The sequence below is a fragment of the Electrona antarctica genome (genome assembly GCF_951216825.1).
Source record: "Electrona antarctica genome assembly, chromosome: 5".
NCBI lineage: Eukaryota > Metazoa > Chordata > Actinopteri > Myctophiformes > Myctophidae > Electrona > Electrona antarctica.
Window position 1 is genome coordinate 43,405,698 of NC_136810.1, and position 15,564 is coordinate 43,421,261.

The 15,564-nt window shown below is 42.2% G+C and overlaps 1 protein-coding gene across 1 annotated transcript in view; it reads left to right on the plus strand.

Moving 5' to 3' along the window:
- Window positions 1-15,564, plus strand: part of LOC306923996 (arg8-vasotocin receptor-like) — a gene marked incomplete at both ends in the record, with an annotated part of 101,245 nt that overhangs the window by 69,111 nt on the left and 16,570 nt on the right. The gene's annotated exons all lie outside the window — the stretch shown is intronic.

Sequence of the window (15,564 nt, forward strand, 5' to 3'; positions counted from 1 at the left end):
CCGGCCGGGGAAACTCTCCCCTGCTGGTGGGCTGTTATCAGAGGTCCCGTCCGGGCAGTCTCGCAGGGCCCCACGGTCCAGCTACACTGGCAGCTACCCCCTCTGTGCCTAGATTGTGCCATGCCTGGGTCGCCTCCCTCATGTTTCCCCTATTTTCTACAGTCTATGGTTTTCCCCGTTGTTCCCCCGGTGATGTTTTCCCTCCCCCCTCCGTGCTGTGTGCGACTGTGAGACTTTAATTATAGAACGCTGCCACCCGTGGCTGCAGGTGCGCTGATTGCCACCGTCCTTATTTAATGGACTGCCTTGTGTTTGATCATTAATGTGTTATCTTACATTAGGTTTCCGGGCTGCTCTCCCTGTGTTTTCCCTGTGAAGGGATTTAGTTATTCGCTGCCTTTTCTGCCCTGCGAGGTGTGTATTCTGAGAAGAGGCCTGCTGTGCTCAGATACAGTAGTAGCCTATAGTAAAAACATACTTTCTGTACAGAAACGTATATCTAGATGGAAGGGCTCTGGCTATAACAAGCATACAAATCACAATGTGTTGCTGTTTCAGTTGCATGCTGTAAGAATTGTGTCTTAACTGAAATACAGACATCGAGTGTTCCTTTGAAAGCGTGGCCAGAAGAAATAACTTTACATCAATCCTGGCGTGTGAGCAGGGTTCTATTAAGCCCCCTTCTGTTTAGATTTGAGAACAGCTAACGGGATAAAGGGGTACATCCCGTTACAACAATTCTGGGGGTCATTTAGAGATATACTCAAGGACTTTGTGTGCAACCGAGATCGTTTAGGTTGATTCAATATTTACATATTTTATCAAAAATCACACCCGTGTGAAGTGAGGGGCGCTATCATCATCATCATGACATAACACATCTATATGCTCAGACACTATGCGTAAAATTGTCCATTCATTGTCAATGGGAATTTAATCTTAGTGTAGGACAAAAATAGCTGATACACTAATACACTGAATACACTAATAGCTGAATATAGGAGGGGCTAGCGCCCTTCAAAAATGTACGAGACACGCCCCCCACCGGCTACAGCCCATTGAACTTCAACTCCCTTTTAACTATTTCTGGAACATAAGCAGGTGCGCTTCCTCTGGACGCTTTCATGAGCATAGAGTGTTCAGCCACGCAGAACCGACTATTAGAAACAAGAGAATGACTCTTGTCATTACTGCCACGTGCAGCAAGCACTGCTGCTAATTGGCCGTCTCCGTTGTGCATCTTTTTATTCAAGCAGAGCGCACAAGTACTGCGATCGGCTGGGTATGTATGTCGGTGTTGTCCACCAACCGATAAGGGACCCCATTCTTGATGACGTGACTAAGGTACGTTTGGTGGTTGTGTGTGTGTGTGTGTGTGTGTGTGTGTGTGTGTGTGTGTGTGTGTGTGTGTGTGTGTGTGTGTGCGTGTGTGTGTGTGTGTGTGTGTGATGTTCTGAGTAGGAACACAGGACTGACTGTGAATGAACTTGGTGTGGCAATGAGCAACAGAGACCAGTGGAAGCAGCTTTTGTCGCAGATCTCAAGGGCACTCAAAGGATGATGATGATGACGTAAGGGGAGGAGAGGTGGCTATCAGATCAGAACACCCGAACATTTTCTAACGGCGAATAATAATAATACCACCGTCGATCCAGAAGCCATAGAGTAGAAGAGTTAATTGTGATTAGGAGAGATGGAAGATGGTGTACTGCAGTGACAGAGTGCATACCAGCGTCACTGACAAGCAAACTTACGTATGAACTACAGACTGGCAGCCAAGTAGCCTAGCATCCTACTAGCCTACATGTAGGCGCCCTCCCCCTATAGGGCTTCACTACGCCCTCCCCCTATAGGGCTTCACTACGCCCTCCCCCTATAGGGCTTCACTAGGCCCTCCCCCTATAGGGCTTCACTACGCCCTCCCCCTATAGGGCTTCACGTTACAGCGTTCAGACTATGGGTTTTATGGGTAAGTCTCCGATTGGCTTAGAGACAGCCTAGATTAGAAGCAGCCAATGTGAAAAGGTGTCCACTAAGGTTGTGGCAGAGCCATCTAATAGAAGAGTTACGATATTGAGGGTGCAGAAACAGAGTGCTTGAGCGCTGTTCATGCAGCCTGAACTGAGACAGGCTGGAGTTGGAAATACATTGTTTTCAACGAGGGCGGCGCAAATAAGAGCTATTTTAAGCATGTGTGCAACATGCAAACTGTTTTAAAGTATTGTACAGTAACAACTAAAGTCTTTAATGTTTGGTGTACTATTCCTACAAAACAATCTAAAATAAAGGGATTTAAGATCATTAAAGCTGGGCTGTTGCCTGGGTCCAATGCATTTCTGCCTACTTCCGGTCCAGGACTTGGTTGGTTGTCCCCATTCTCAATAGAAGTCTATGTAGGAGAGCCGCAATTGGACTGGCCCCATGAAGTGAACACAGTTTGCGTAACTCTGTCTATATCTAAGGCTCTGGGTTGTGGTCGTCTTTATAAGTGTTATTGAATGTATTCCAGGCTGCTTTTCAAGCACCTGCGGCAAAAAGTTACAAGGAGCGAACACGTTTCATTACCAGCCTTGCTCAGAGCAAAAGGAAGCTTATATTTGTGTGATCTGTCTGATCATTTATATAGCGCTGCATCGGTTGCTTTAGAAACCGCATTAGATTGTGCACTAGCCTAAAATTCACCCATTCACACACACACTACACACACAGACTTTGACACTAACTAAGGGCCCTATTTGCATCCATGCTAAACCCCTTATGCCTAAATCTCTTTGCCTTTTTTACTATTTTGAAAAACATTTTTGAATAGTTCAAATATCCGATCTACAAGCTCACAACGTGTTGGTGTAGATCGGCTAGTCGAACAATTTTAATGTTTTTCAAAATAGTTTAATATGGTCCTAAGTCTGGGGGGCCCGGGATCGAACCGGGAACCTTCTGCTTCCCAAGCGGCCTGGGCCTCTGATCGTCTGTCTGTCTGACCTAGGCCTATAGCATCAGATTATTATTCATTGATGTCACTGATTTATTGTAGGCTATAGGAGAGGAGACATTAATTTAGTTTAGGCTGCCATGTAGCAGCTTACGTTCTATTAGCCTATCGCTGCCATCTACTGGTTGAATTATTTTATTTCATTTTAAGCAACATGATGCAATCATGTCTTTCAGGTGGAGCATAGGTAGATGAAAAAAGACTAGTATTAATTGTACAAAATAGGACAAATAAAGTGTGTGTGTGTGCGTGCACGTGTGCATGTGTGCACACACACAGCCGCTGTAGGCTAAGGGTGTGTGTGATTTTAACAGTGATGTACTGTATATTTTACAGTTACAGTAGTGAATGTCAATATAATTCTATATATAATAACAGGACTCCACCTTTAATACAGATCTATGTGTTTGAAGTCTGTGATTTGTTCCATGTTTGATTGCAGATCTGCTGTTAACCACTTAATGGTGATACGGTACATGTTTGGCTGCTTTTAGTAATATATGGAGTATATATATGTTAAATCATCAAAGATATCTACATAGACACAATAAACAGCAGGTACATGAGGTTAGACATAAGGTGCAAAAGAGTGGCAATGCATCAAGGTCCAAATTGCAGCAGGCATACATGAGGTTAGACATTAAAGGTGCAGAAGGCTTGTACTTCCCTCGGTTTCCTCCAGTGGACACTCCCATATGGACACTCCTATAGTGTCAAGGGTCAGGCACCCTTGACAGTTATAAGAACTCTTTGTCTCTGCCTCGACCCATGATGGACTTCTTAGTGTTTCTCTCAGGTTTCAAAATTATTATATAACACTTTGGTCCAAACAGCACCAACAAAAGGCCAAAGCTAGATGCTAAAATAGCAAATACCTCCACTGCATCTGCATATTTACCTGGAGAGCTGATATATGCTGGGATGAAGGCTACCCACACGGCACAGAAGATCAACATGCTGAAAGTTATTAACTTGGCTTCATTGAAGTTGTCTGGAAGATTCCGTGCCATGAATGCCAGGAGGAAGCTGATGAGTGCCAGTAAACCAATATAGGCCAACAGCACTGCAAAACCAACAGTTGATCCCACCCCACACTCATAGACTATCTTATCACTTTGGTATTGTGTGTTTTTATGAGGAGTTGGTGATGCAGACACAAGCCAGGCTGTGCAAATTATTCCCTGGATGAAAGTAAGACCCAGAACGGTTCCTCTCTGCTGCATGGCACCAAACCACTTCATAATGTCTGCACCCCCAGGCTTGGAGGCCTTGAACACAGCCAACACCACCATAGTCTTTACCAGGATACATGAGACACACAGCACAAAGCTGATCCCAAATACTGCATGTCTCAGCTGACAAGTCCAGAGAACGGGACGACCAATGAACAGAAGTGAACACAAAAAACATAGTTTGAGTGACAACAAGAGCAGAAAGCTGAGTTCTGAATTGTTGGCACGTACCATGGGTGTGCTTCGATGATAGATGAAGATTCCCAGGACAATGCCACAGATAAGTGTGCCTAGCAATGAGATAGTTGTCAAGAAGATACCCAGGGCCTCATGGAAGGAGAGGAATTCCACACTCTTAGGGACACAGTGGTCAAGCTGGGGATTGGACCAGAAGTCCTCTGCACAACTTTTACACTCTGTAGAGTCTAACAAAAGAGTAGGACATTAAAGGGACAAACAGTACAGTCTCTTTCTAAAACAGTACATTGCTCTGAAGACTGGCAGGTTTAATGCCACCTGTGTACCCAGGGAAAAAAGGAAATATATGGTTAAATTGTTGTAATGCAGCCTTAAATATGAATATGAGAATATGAGAAAGGGAATTGTTAGTAAAATGTCTTGTTGATTTGATTTCCTCAATTTAGATAAAGAAAATCTTGAAATATGTTTTGTGGCTATTTTTATATTTCAAGCTTGGGAAGACAGAACACTTTTATGTGAAAACAAACATGCTGTAATCGTTATGGTGTCTTATAAACCCATGAGGGTTGGGCACTTTTGGCCCTATTCTCTAAGGCCTCACTCAGACCTTTACTGCATTGCTGTATGCTTGTTGGATGAATGTTGTGTAGTGTCATGGCCGCCCCAATGCCTTTCCAATGGAAGTCACATGGTTTGTAGTCCACATTTTGGACTACAAGCTGTTGTATGGCTTTCGGCTGTGTTTCGACTGCGCCCCTCATACAACACAAATGTTGTGTCAAACCATGTGACTCCCATTGGAAATGCATTGGGGCGGCCATGACACTACACAACATTCATCCAACAAGCATACAGCAATGCAGTAAAGGTCTGAGGCCTAGTTCACACCTACACAACAAATGTTCGGTCCGTGTGTGATGTCTGATTGCTGTTTGATTGCTGCTCCAATTCATTTTCAATGGGAGTCACATGGTTTGACCAAACATTTTTGTTTGATGAGGGGGGAGCAATCAGCAATCAGCGATCAAACACAAATGTTTGATCAAACCATGTGACTCCCATTGGAAAAGCATTGTGGTGGCCCAAAAAAACAAAAAAACGACCAAACATTGCTTGATTGGTGTTTGGTACGTGTGAATGAGGCCTGAGTGAGGCCCAAGTGGTGCAACCATTTCAAGGATCAGCTCTGTCTGTCTGTCTGTCTGTCTGTCTGTCTGTCTGTCTGTCGGGGGTACCAACAGGGGGCGCTGTTGCACCACTTACTTCAGACAGGTCTATTTTGAAAAACAAATAGTAAAAAAAAGGCAAAGAAGTTTAGGGATATGGGTAGGGATGTCCCGATCACGTTTTTTTGCTCCCTATCCGATTCCGATCATTTGATTTTGAGTATCTGCTTATACCGATTTTTCCAGATCCGATATTTACACTTTTGCCCAAACACAAACAATATCCAGTCTAATATCATGATATGGATATAATATGGATACAAGGGATGTCCCGATCACGTTTATTTGCTCTCGATCCGATTCCGATCATTTGAAAATGACGTGATCGACCCCGATTTCCAATCACGTGATCGGATCGGATAAGGCACCGGCGAAAATAGAGGCCTTTGTATGCAGGAACAGGTACACAAAAATATAATAATCAATATATCTACCGGTCTCATTGCTGATCTCTCCCTCAGAGCAAGCAATGCAGTCAAAGCAACAGACAGGTTGGCCTTTCCTTCGGGCCACACGGGTTCCAGGAGAACAGCTCTCACTGCACACTGACCGAGGAGGCTACAGAGGAAAGTGGAAACGATGGTCAGTCTAAAATTCACATCATGAGCTCAACATTTGCTTTGATTCTTAGAAAGCCAGATTAACCTTTTTGGATTCAAATCTCCAGAAGATTACGTCTTCATCAAGAGTAAGTTCTTCATCTCCAGAGGCTGACTGCTTGAACACACCTACATTGATGACCTTTACGCTTCCGTCAGGGAGCCACACCCAGTTAATGACATCATAGATTGGTGATGGATCACCATTCTCATCAAATGTTACTTCATCCCCAAATGATGTGGTGAAGTTGATCTTTTCCAGGTAATATACAAGCTAGAAATGGTTATGAGCAAAATTATCAAGAGAGTCACCAAACTGTGTGCAATGTCGTCTCTGTCGGGTGGAAACCTCATCTGTCCAAAGTCCGTTGCTTTTCAGGATTCAAATTCAAAAACATGAAACGTAGCAGAAATAAACTCAAAACTCGTCGCTTTGCTGCAGATCTGGTACTTTTTTTTGCTTTTGTGTGACACTGTAATTAATATATGATCAAATAGGGCATTAATTTACAAAAAAAACACAAAAAGTTAAAATATGGAGATAGATGAGGTTTCTGCTTGCCAATGGCAATGATATACTCAAGTTACATTAACCTTTATTGTATTAAAGGACCACTTCACCACTTTTCAACATACCTTCATATAATTGGTCCTCACTAATGTTCATGATCAAATACCACACATTTCTTTTAACTAGGTCTGTCTCATAGCAGTGCTGTGGACAGTTCAGAAACCCGTCCACCAGTGTCATCATTGATGGGGAATGCAATGCGATAATGGAAGCCATCGTTCTCACGATAATAAAAAAGATAAATAAAAGATCTTGTTTAAAAACAACACCCGTGTGAAGTGAGGGGCGCTCTTATCATCGTACATCATTTAGTCAACATGCCCTAGTTCTTTCACATCACTGAGATAAGGCATTACACAATGCCCCGCACTATACCACTTCTCGTTATATAGCGACGCAATTAATATCAACGAGAATTATATGTATTATATTGCTCAGACACATGATGTAAATTCTCCTTTCATTGTCAATGGCAAATGTGACACGAATTAGGACAAAAAGTGCACCCCTCAATAATCTGCCTAACGATGATGTCACTGGTGGATGGGTTTCTGAACTGCCCATGAACAGATCTATGAGACACAGACTGAGTAGAGAAAATAAAGTATTTTATGAACATTGAGGACAAATTATATAAAGATAAGTTGAAAAGTGGTGAAGTGGTCCTTTAAGTAAACCCTTTAATTATTTGCACCATATATTGTAAGCAAAGCATGAACAGTATTTTGTCACAGCTGTCTGTGCCTGGGGTTCAGCCGCTTTCATAGAGGTTGCCACAAACGTGAAGAGTTGCACCATCTGTTATATCAAACTTTATTTCTCAAAGCAACTTCCTCGTGTCCTGACTCACTGAGGCTTCGTACACACATCAGACGAACATGCTCTGTGCTGCCCGTGTTTCATGGCCGCCTCAATGCTTTTCCAATAGTTGTTCTTTAGGTGTGTACGAAGCCTGAGTCTCCTGTGACAGTTGCATCTCATGACGACGTTGTGTTGTGTGTTGTGTTGATCAGGCCTGGTGGAGAGTGAGACCTGCACTCCAAGAAGTACACTTTTTTAATTAATTACAATCCAACTGTAGGCCTAATGATTAACAACAGGTAAACTGTGTGTCACAGTAGCAGAATGACTGAACCCAAATGCAGAGGAAAGTTCAAAATAACTGGTTTATTAAACAGAAAGTCAAGCTTACAAAATAAGTAGCAGTAGCAAAGCAATAAACCAGAAGTCCAAAAAGCAAAAACCTTTCAGGAGCATGAAGCAGCCACGACCAGGAAGTCCAAGAATGCAAGTAATACAAAATGACAAACCCAAAACATGAAGGTAGCGCAGGGGACAACGACGTTGAGCACTGGACAAAGAATTATGTTCTGACAGTTTGTTTGAGCAATGAGTCCAGTATTTATAGGTTGATTGTAGCAGAGTTCACAGGTTTGTAATGGGCTGGGCTGGGAACCAGGTGTGTAACTAGGACTGAGGGCTGCAATGGGAAGTGGGAGTGGCCAAAGTGGAAAGGCAGACACAACCATAGATATATATAAGAAAGCTAGATGGCTCACCCGCGCTCTGGCCAATGGAGAGCGACGTCGCTACGTGGCGGCCATCTTACCTCGGGGCTGCATAACATTGTGTCTATGGGGCATGTACTTTTAAATAACCACAACTTGCTCAATTTTCAACCGATTTTCAAACGGTTTGGTTTGTTATAAACGTCAGAGACGTCTGCATACTTATATGCTTTTATACGACGTTCATATAAAAAAACAAAATTAAGCAGATAAGCGTCCTGAATCATAACCACGTGGACAACGTTTGTAATAAAAAGTTTTTGTTTGAGCTGCCATTGAACATACTGTAGCCCCGAAGTAAGATGGCCGCCGGGTGAACGACGCCAGAAACTCTGCCTTAAGCCATCTAGACTTTATATATATATATCTATTGACACAACTGGGCAGAGGGAGAGATACAGAAAGAGGGGAATAGACAGGCAGAGGGCCAGACCATGACACTGTAAACTTTATATTATACCTGCCATGGCTGTATAGTCCGTAAACTGGCACAGCTGTGCCCACTGAAAGGCCCTCTTCCTGGCACACACTGCAACATGTCATGGAGGGCATGGGCCAGAGCATACACAGCCTTGTACACGTTATACTCTGTCCTGAGGTCAGACACATCAAAAAGTGTAGCTTCTTCTGCTGTTCTTAGGTCCTCTTGTCCGGTGCACACCCCTCCACCAGCATCCACCCACTCTGACGGAAGTGGTGCAAATTTACACCGAAATGTGTTCTCCCAAAACTGCCTGACCTGAAGAAACACAATGTATTCATAATAATACCTTTGGAACATTTTAAAAACAAATTGCAGTCTAAATACTGACTTAACCAAAAGACTCACAAAGGTATTTTCCTGGCTGTTGTCAGGATGCATTTTTAACCAGAAGTCCTTGAGACCTGGTAACTCTCCATGACGGATGTTAACACCCAGGACTCTCATGTAGGGCATGAAGTGAGGAGTCTGGAGGATGTCAGCTGTCATCCAACCCACATCGGATACGAACTGCAGACCTGTAACATTCTGCTTTACCACCTGTATGTATGTATGTATGTATGTATGTATGTATGTATGTATGTATGTATGTATGTATGTATGTATGTATGTATGTATGTATGTATGTATGTATGTATGTATGTATGTATGTATGTATGTAAAGTATGTATGTTACAAACAAGTATTTATTTAAAATCATTTCTATATTCCAAAGTAACATTTATCATAACCCCAACCTCTTCCATCAGGTGAACCACATTGAACCCATACATAAATTCAACGACAATGCGAGCTGTGGACTTCTTCATCCCAGAGACAATCCTTTGAATTTCAGCCGGGTCACCGTCAAATGGAATAGCCTCTGCATATGCCAGACAACCCACACCAGACTGGGCCAGGTCAGACTGGAAGATTTGGGAAGCATCCCAGCCATAGTCATCATCGTTAAAAAGCAGTCCTACCCAGGTCCACCCAAATTGTTTCATAATCTGGAGGATAGCGCGTATCTGATTGGATAAAGAAGGGAGTGATTAGGCTAGATTATTCGCATAGAATCAAGAGAATCAGAATGTGTTTGTCACTAGTCACTCACTCATGTGTGCAAGTAGCAAAATGTTGGTGGGACATGTTCCTTAAAGACAAGCTCAAAAGTATAATATATATATATATATATATATATATATATATATGATATAGTACTGTATTGTCAGTTCACACTGAAATTTGTCTAGCGACCCAGAAGCCAAGTATGCAGAACACATATACACACATTTGACATAACACAAAGAACAAGACAATGTACATACATAAAGACATGAAGACAAGAGCAATATCCACCGCTTAGATTACCCCGTGGCTACTACAACTCCTGATTAAGCCTCAAGGTCGACTGGTGGACAAAGGACCTCTTTAGTCTGACCTTGTATGCTGGTACACCATATCTCCTTCCTGAAGGTAGCAACCTATATTCTCCATACAACACATGCTTAGTATTAGAGGTGATATTCCTTGCTAACCTTAGGATGCTGTTATCATACGTGGATGTATAAAGTTTCTGAAGTGGTTGTCCAACAATCTTTGAACAAATATGTTGTTGCAGCAGTTGTGACTTTAGGGCTGCAGACAAATATCCATACCAGGTGGTACTACAGTACTGAAGAACACTCATAATAACAGAAGTGAAAAACAAAAGAAGAATCCGTATATATATACTTTTGAGCTTGTAGATTGGCTTTCGAAAAGGTTTTGAAAAACCTAAAAAAAACTAATTTGGAAAAACATTTAACACTAAAATATCTCATGGGTGTCCCCGGGCACACACTTGTTTCAGATGGGGGTCTTTGTGGCCAAATACAGATCAATTTGGGGGTTCTTGACCTTGACATTCAAATGTTTGAGAACCACTGCAGTAATGGAAAGTGTAACACTTGATACCAGCACATCTTTTATATGTAGAAGTTCACCTGGGATAGAGAACTTGGGATAGTTCTAAAGAAGGACGGGAACTGATCCACGTCACTCAGGTAGGAGGACATGGCATGGTAACTTATCTGCAAAAGGCATAAAACATCTGTTCTGTAATATACTACTTTAATTGTCAAATTATTCCTGCAAGAGCACCATCAGACGCTCCGCTCTATCTGGGTTGTTGGAAGTTATATTGGAAACACACAGTGGATTGCCTTCTGCTTCTTTTGTTGTACATGCACACACACGCGTGACGCGAGCACATGTTGACACACAAACGCAGACTCGCACACACGCACGACACACACACACACACACACACACACACACACACACACACACACACACACACACACACACACACACACACACACACACACACACACACACACACAAGATCGTCTGCTTTACTTGATGTCTGCAGTGCTACTGTGATCAGCTCTGTTCTCTCTCAAGGAATTAACATCAGACTTTGTGGATTACAATTGAACGACATGGAATGCATTCAGAATTACAAACAGGATCACACAGGAGCATGGTGCCTGCACAATTTAACGACATGGAATGCATTCAGATTTCAGAATTACAAACAGGATCTTGCAGGAGCATGGTGCCTGCGCATGTTGCAATGCATTTTGTATTGTCACATTGTTATATTGATCACAGTGATTGATAGATACGGTTTTAGTTTGAAATGTTACGTATAATAACACTATTATGTATAATAACAGACATTATATTTGACCAGTCTGGCTGTAGAACTCCTTCTCTCAGGTTCGGACAGATAATCAAACCTCTAACACAGATGCATTGTGCTCCAACCTTTTGAAAACCTGCTTCACAATCTGCCCTGTCTGAAAGTAAACATGCTAAGCAAGTAAGCATATATAATATTAGTGGTGATTATCACCAATATAGGGCGTTCAAGTGAGAAACTTACCATGGGCACTTTGTACAAACCTAATATTCTAGATATGGCAATAGAATGTGTTGAAGAATCATCACCCACGATACCGAGCACTGGAGGAGACCCAACACAGCTCTCATCCAGGTGAAACTGCTTCTCTCTCCCACTGGCCAGTGACAATGCAGCACGGAATGAGACTCCAAGTGTGTAACATGCATCGTAGACACTATACCCCAGAGTCACATTGGGCAGTAGACTGGGGTTTCTGTTGATCTCAGTAATAGCAAAAGCCATGGTCTGGGCCCATCTGAACCCTGGAATGTTAAATCTAACACACAAAATGTCACTTTAATGTCACTTTAATGCTTTGTATATTAAATATACTAACATCGCTATAGTAATATCTATCTATCAAATCAGTGCTTTTCTTGCTTGCTATTGTATTTGTGATACTCACTCAGAGCAAGTCAACTCCGGTGGCTTGGAGGTGAAAGACAGCTCAGGGAAATCGGCATAGTAGTGGACATGAAACAAACCACCCAGAATGAAGTCCCCGTCCTTGTAAATTCTGTTGACATTAAACTGTGCCTGTAGCTCACATGAAGTGGAAGGCGAGGAAGACAACGGAGAGAAGGAAGAGAACAATATCAAGGTTAAGTGCAGGTGTGAAAGCAGATGTGTGTCTAAATAAGCTCTCATGGCTGCACTCCACTGACTGTCTAAGTCTAACCCCCTTTGTCACATTGTTTGTCCAGTTGCTATACGTTTTATACACAGTGCTACAGTATGTCATCCCCTGTGGCGCCTTATGCCACTACGTAATCCCTGACAACACCCACATCTGGGGTTTCCAGTACAGACCCAATTTCAAGCATGTCTGTGACTTAATGTTGTTCATGAATAGTCCCTACTATTTCAAGACAGGCTTGGACTTGCAGTCCAATGGCCTACTAGGACGGCGACGTCCTAGTAGGCCATTGGACTTGCAGCCCAATGGCCTACTAGGAAGGCGACGTCCTAGTCCAGTACTATTTAACTGAGCTGCATTTCAAAGTTGAACAGTGCAAGTCGTTCCATAGGCTACTGCTATGCGGCACAAATGTTACGCAGAACTGGGCCTATCATTTAAGCTGACGCCATCAGGCTAACCAAGAAGCTGATCTCCCATACACACAGAACATGATTTCAGCAGATTTCGCAGACCTTTTGGAAAACATTGAAGGCCCCTGATATCCACGTTTTTCCCCGCCAAGGTACTGGGGCTCCTTGTGTGTGTGCTTTGCTTCCTTCAGGCCGTGTTGCCATGTCTGCTTATTATAAGCAACCTTTGACTTGTTTTTTCTGTAAAGTCACTTGCAAATAAATGATTGGTAGTTGCTGGTTGATGTTTTTTTGGGCTTGATTCTAAAGTGTACAGTAGTTGCTTATTTGGGCTTGATTCCACATTTCCTCAGATCAAGGAACCCCAGATTAATAGGCTATGTAATTGTCCACAGACATCCATCTGAACATATGTTGTGCCTTTCGATTTATTCTCAATGTGTTTTTAAATAACGGATGTACAACCTCACAACGTGTCGCTGTGAGCTTGTAGATCAGCTATTTTCATTTGTGAAACCTGGCCACTTGTTTCTCTTGCGAAACTGGCAACACAGCAAGAGAAAGAGGAACTTATGCACACACAAACGCAATGCACTATGGGCTGTAAGAAAAACGTGAATAGAGATATCAGTGTCAATGACAGTAGAGGTGACAGCAGTATCTGAGTGACAGCCTGTATGTCTGACCCATGATGCAACAGACCTGAAAGACAAAGACAGGTTCCAGAGGGAACTGAGACGGAAAACATGAAAGAGTGGAGGATTAGGATGGTAAAGGACAAGGTGTTTCTTTTTACTAGTTAACATGGTTGAGGTGTGAGGGAATAACAAGGGTGAAGCCTAAGGCATGTTGAACTCCCAAATGACAGTCCCCTAGCTGACTGATGTCCTCTGTCGAGCAGCCAGAAACACAACAAACATCTTGATTTTAATTAACCCATGGCACATATAAACAACAGGCCATGCTCAATCAGCCATTCTGATTACATTGATATTCTTTTTCCTTTTTGAGGGGGGCTAGCCCCTCCTATGCACAGCTTTGTGTGTGTGTTTGTACCACGGAATGTGATATGAAAACACCAAAATATTGTATTGTTAATACAGTGAATATCTGTTGTACAGTGAACACGGATATAGGCCTACAGTAAAATATTGATTGATCCCATTGCAGAAATGTGGTTGTCATGGCTGTACAGCAGTTATGAATTATACAGGACAGAGATACAGCTATGCCTATGAGTAATAAATCATTATTATTATTATTATTAATAATTTGGAAATTAGGAAAAGACGACCAGAAAGGGGCCCTATTTTGACTCCTTTGGTAGACTCCTTTGGTAGATATACATACATGCATCTCTCAGAGCTTTCACAGTCAGCCCGCAAACACCCCTGTCAGACCACAACAGAACCACAGCCTATTTAAACAGATCAACACACAGACACAAAGAACAAACGCCAAACAAACTACATACTATAAGAAAACGTTACAAATGGAATGAACATAGCACAGAAGCTTTTCAAAATGCTATTAGGCAAAAACAAGTCCAATCACAACTGGATCAGTTCCTAGAAAAAACCTTGAAAACAGTGAAAGTGTAAACAGGGCAGTAGAAGGCCTCAATCATATATTTGAACTAACAGCCTCACTAGCAAACCTAAAAGTATCAAACAGGAAAGCCAGAAAAAATGTTGAGAATGACAAATGGTACGATAATAACTGCAAGAATCTCAGGAAGAAATTAAGGAAACTATCAAACCAAAAACACAGAGACCCAGACAACCACAACACACGTCTCCAATATGGGGAAACACTGAAACAATACAAGAATACAGTAAGAGAAAAAAGAGATCAACATGTTAGAAACCAACTGCAAGATATTGAGGATTCCATACAGACAAACAGCTTCTGGGAAAACTGGAACAGACTTAATAAGCTAAAACAGGACGAACTACCCATCCAAAATGGAGATATATGGGTGAACCAAAAGATAAACTACAAAACCTAGAGTCAGCCATAAAAGACTACCAGAATCCACTAGATTCCCAAATCAACCTAAAAGAACTACAAGACAAAATAAAAACACTTAAAACCAAGAAGGCCTGTGGGGCAGACGGTATTCTAAATGAAATGATAAAATTCACCGACCTCAAATTCCAACTGGCCATACTAAAACTCCTAAATATCGTGCTCAGCTCTGGGATCTTCCCCAGCACATGGAACCAAGGGCTGATGCCACTCCACAAAAGTGGAGACAAATATGACCCAAATAACTACCGCGGGATCTGTGTAAACAGCAACCTCAGAAAGATCCTCTGCATGATCCTCAACCACAGAATTCTAAACTTCCTCACAGAAAGCAATGTCCTGAGCAAATCACAAATTGGCTTTCTACCAAAATATCGCACAACAGACCACATTTACACTCTAAACACCCTAATTGACAACCAAATAAACAAAAACAAAAGCAAATTATTCTCATGCTTTGTCGACTTCAAAAAAGCATTCGATTCAATTTGGCATGAGGGTCTGATGTACAAACTGTTGGAAAGTGGCATTGGGGGGAAAACCTATGACATCATAAAATCAATGTACACTAACAACAAATGCGCAGTTAAAATAGGCGAAAAGCACGCAGACTTTTTCCCCCAAAGCCGAGGAGTTAGACAGGGATGCAGCCTGAGTCCAACACTCTTCAACATATACATCAACGAATTA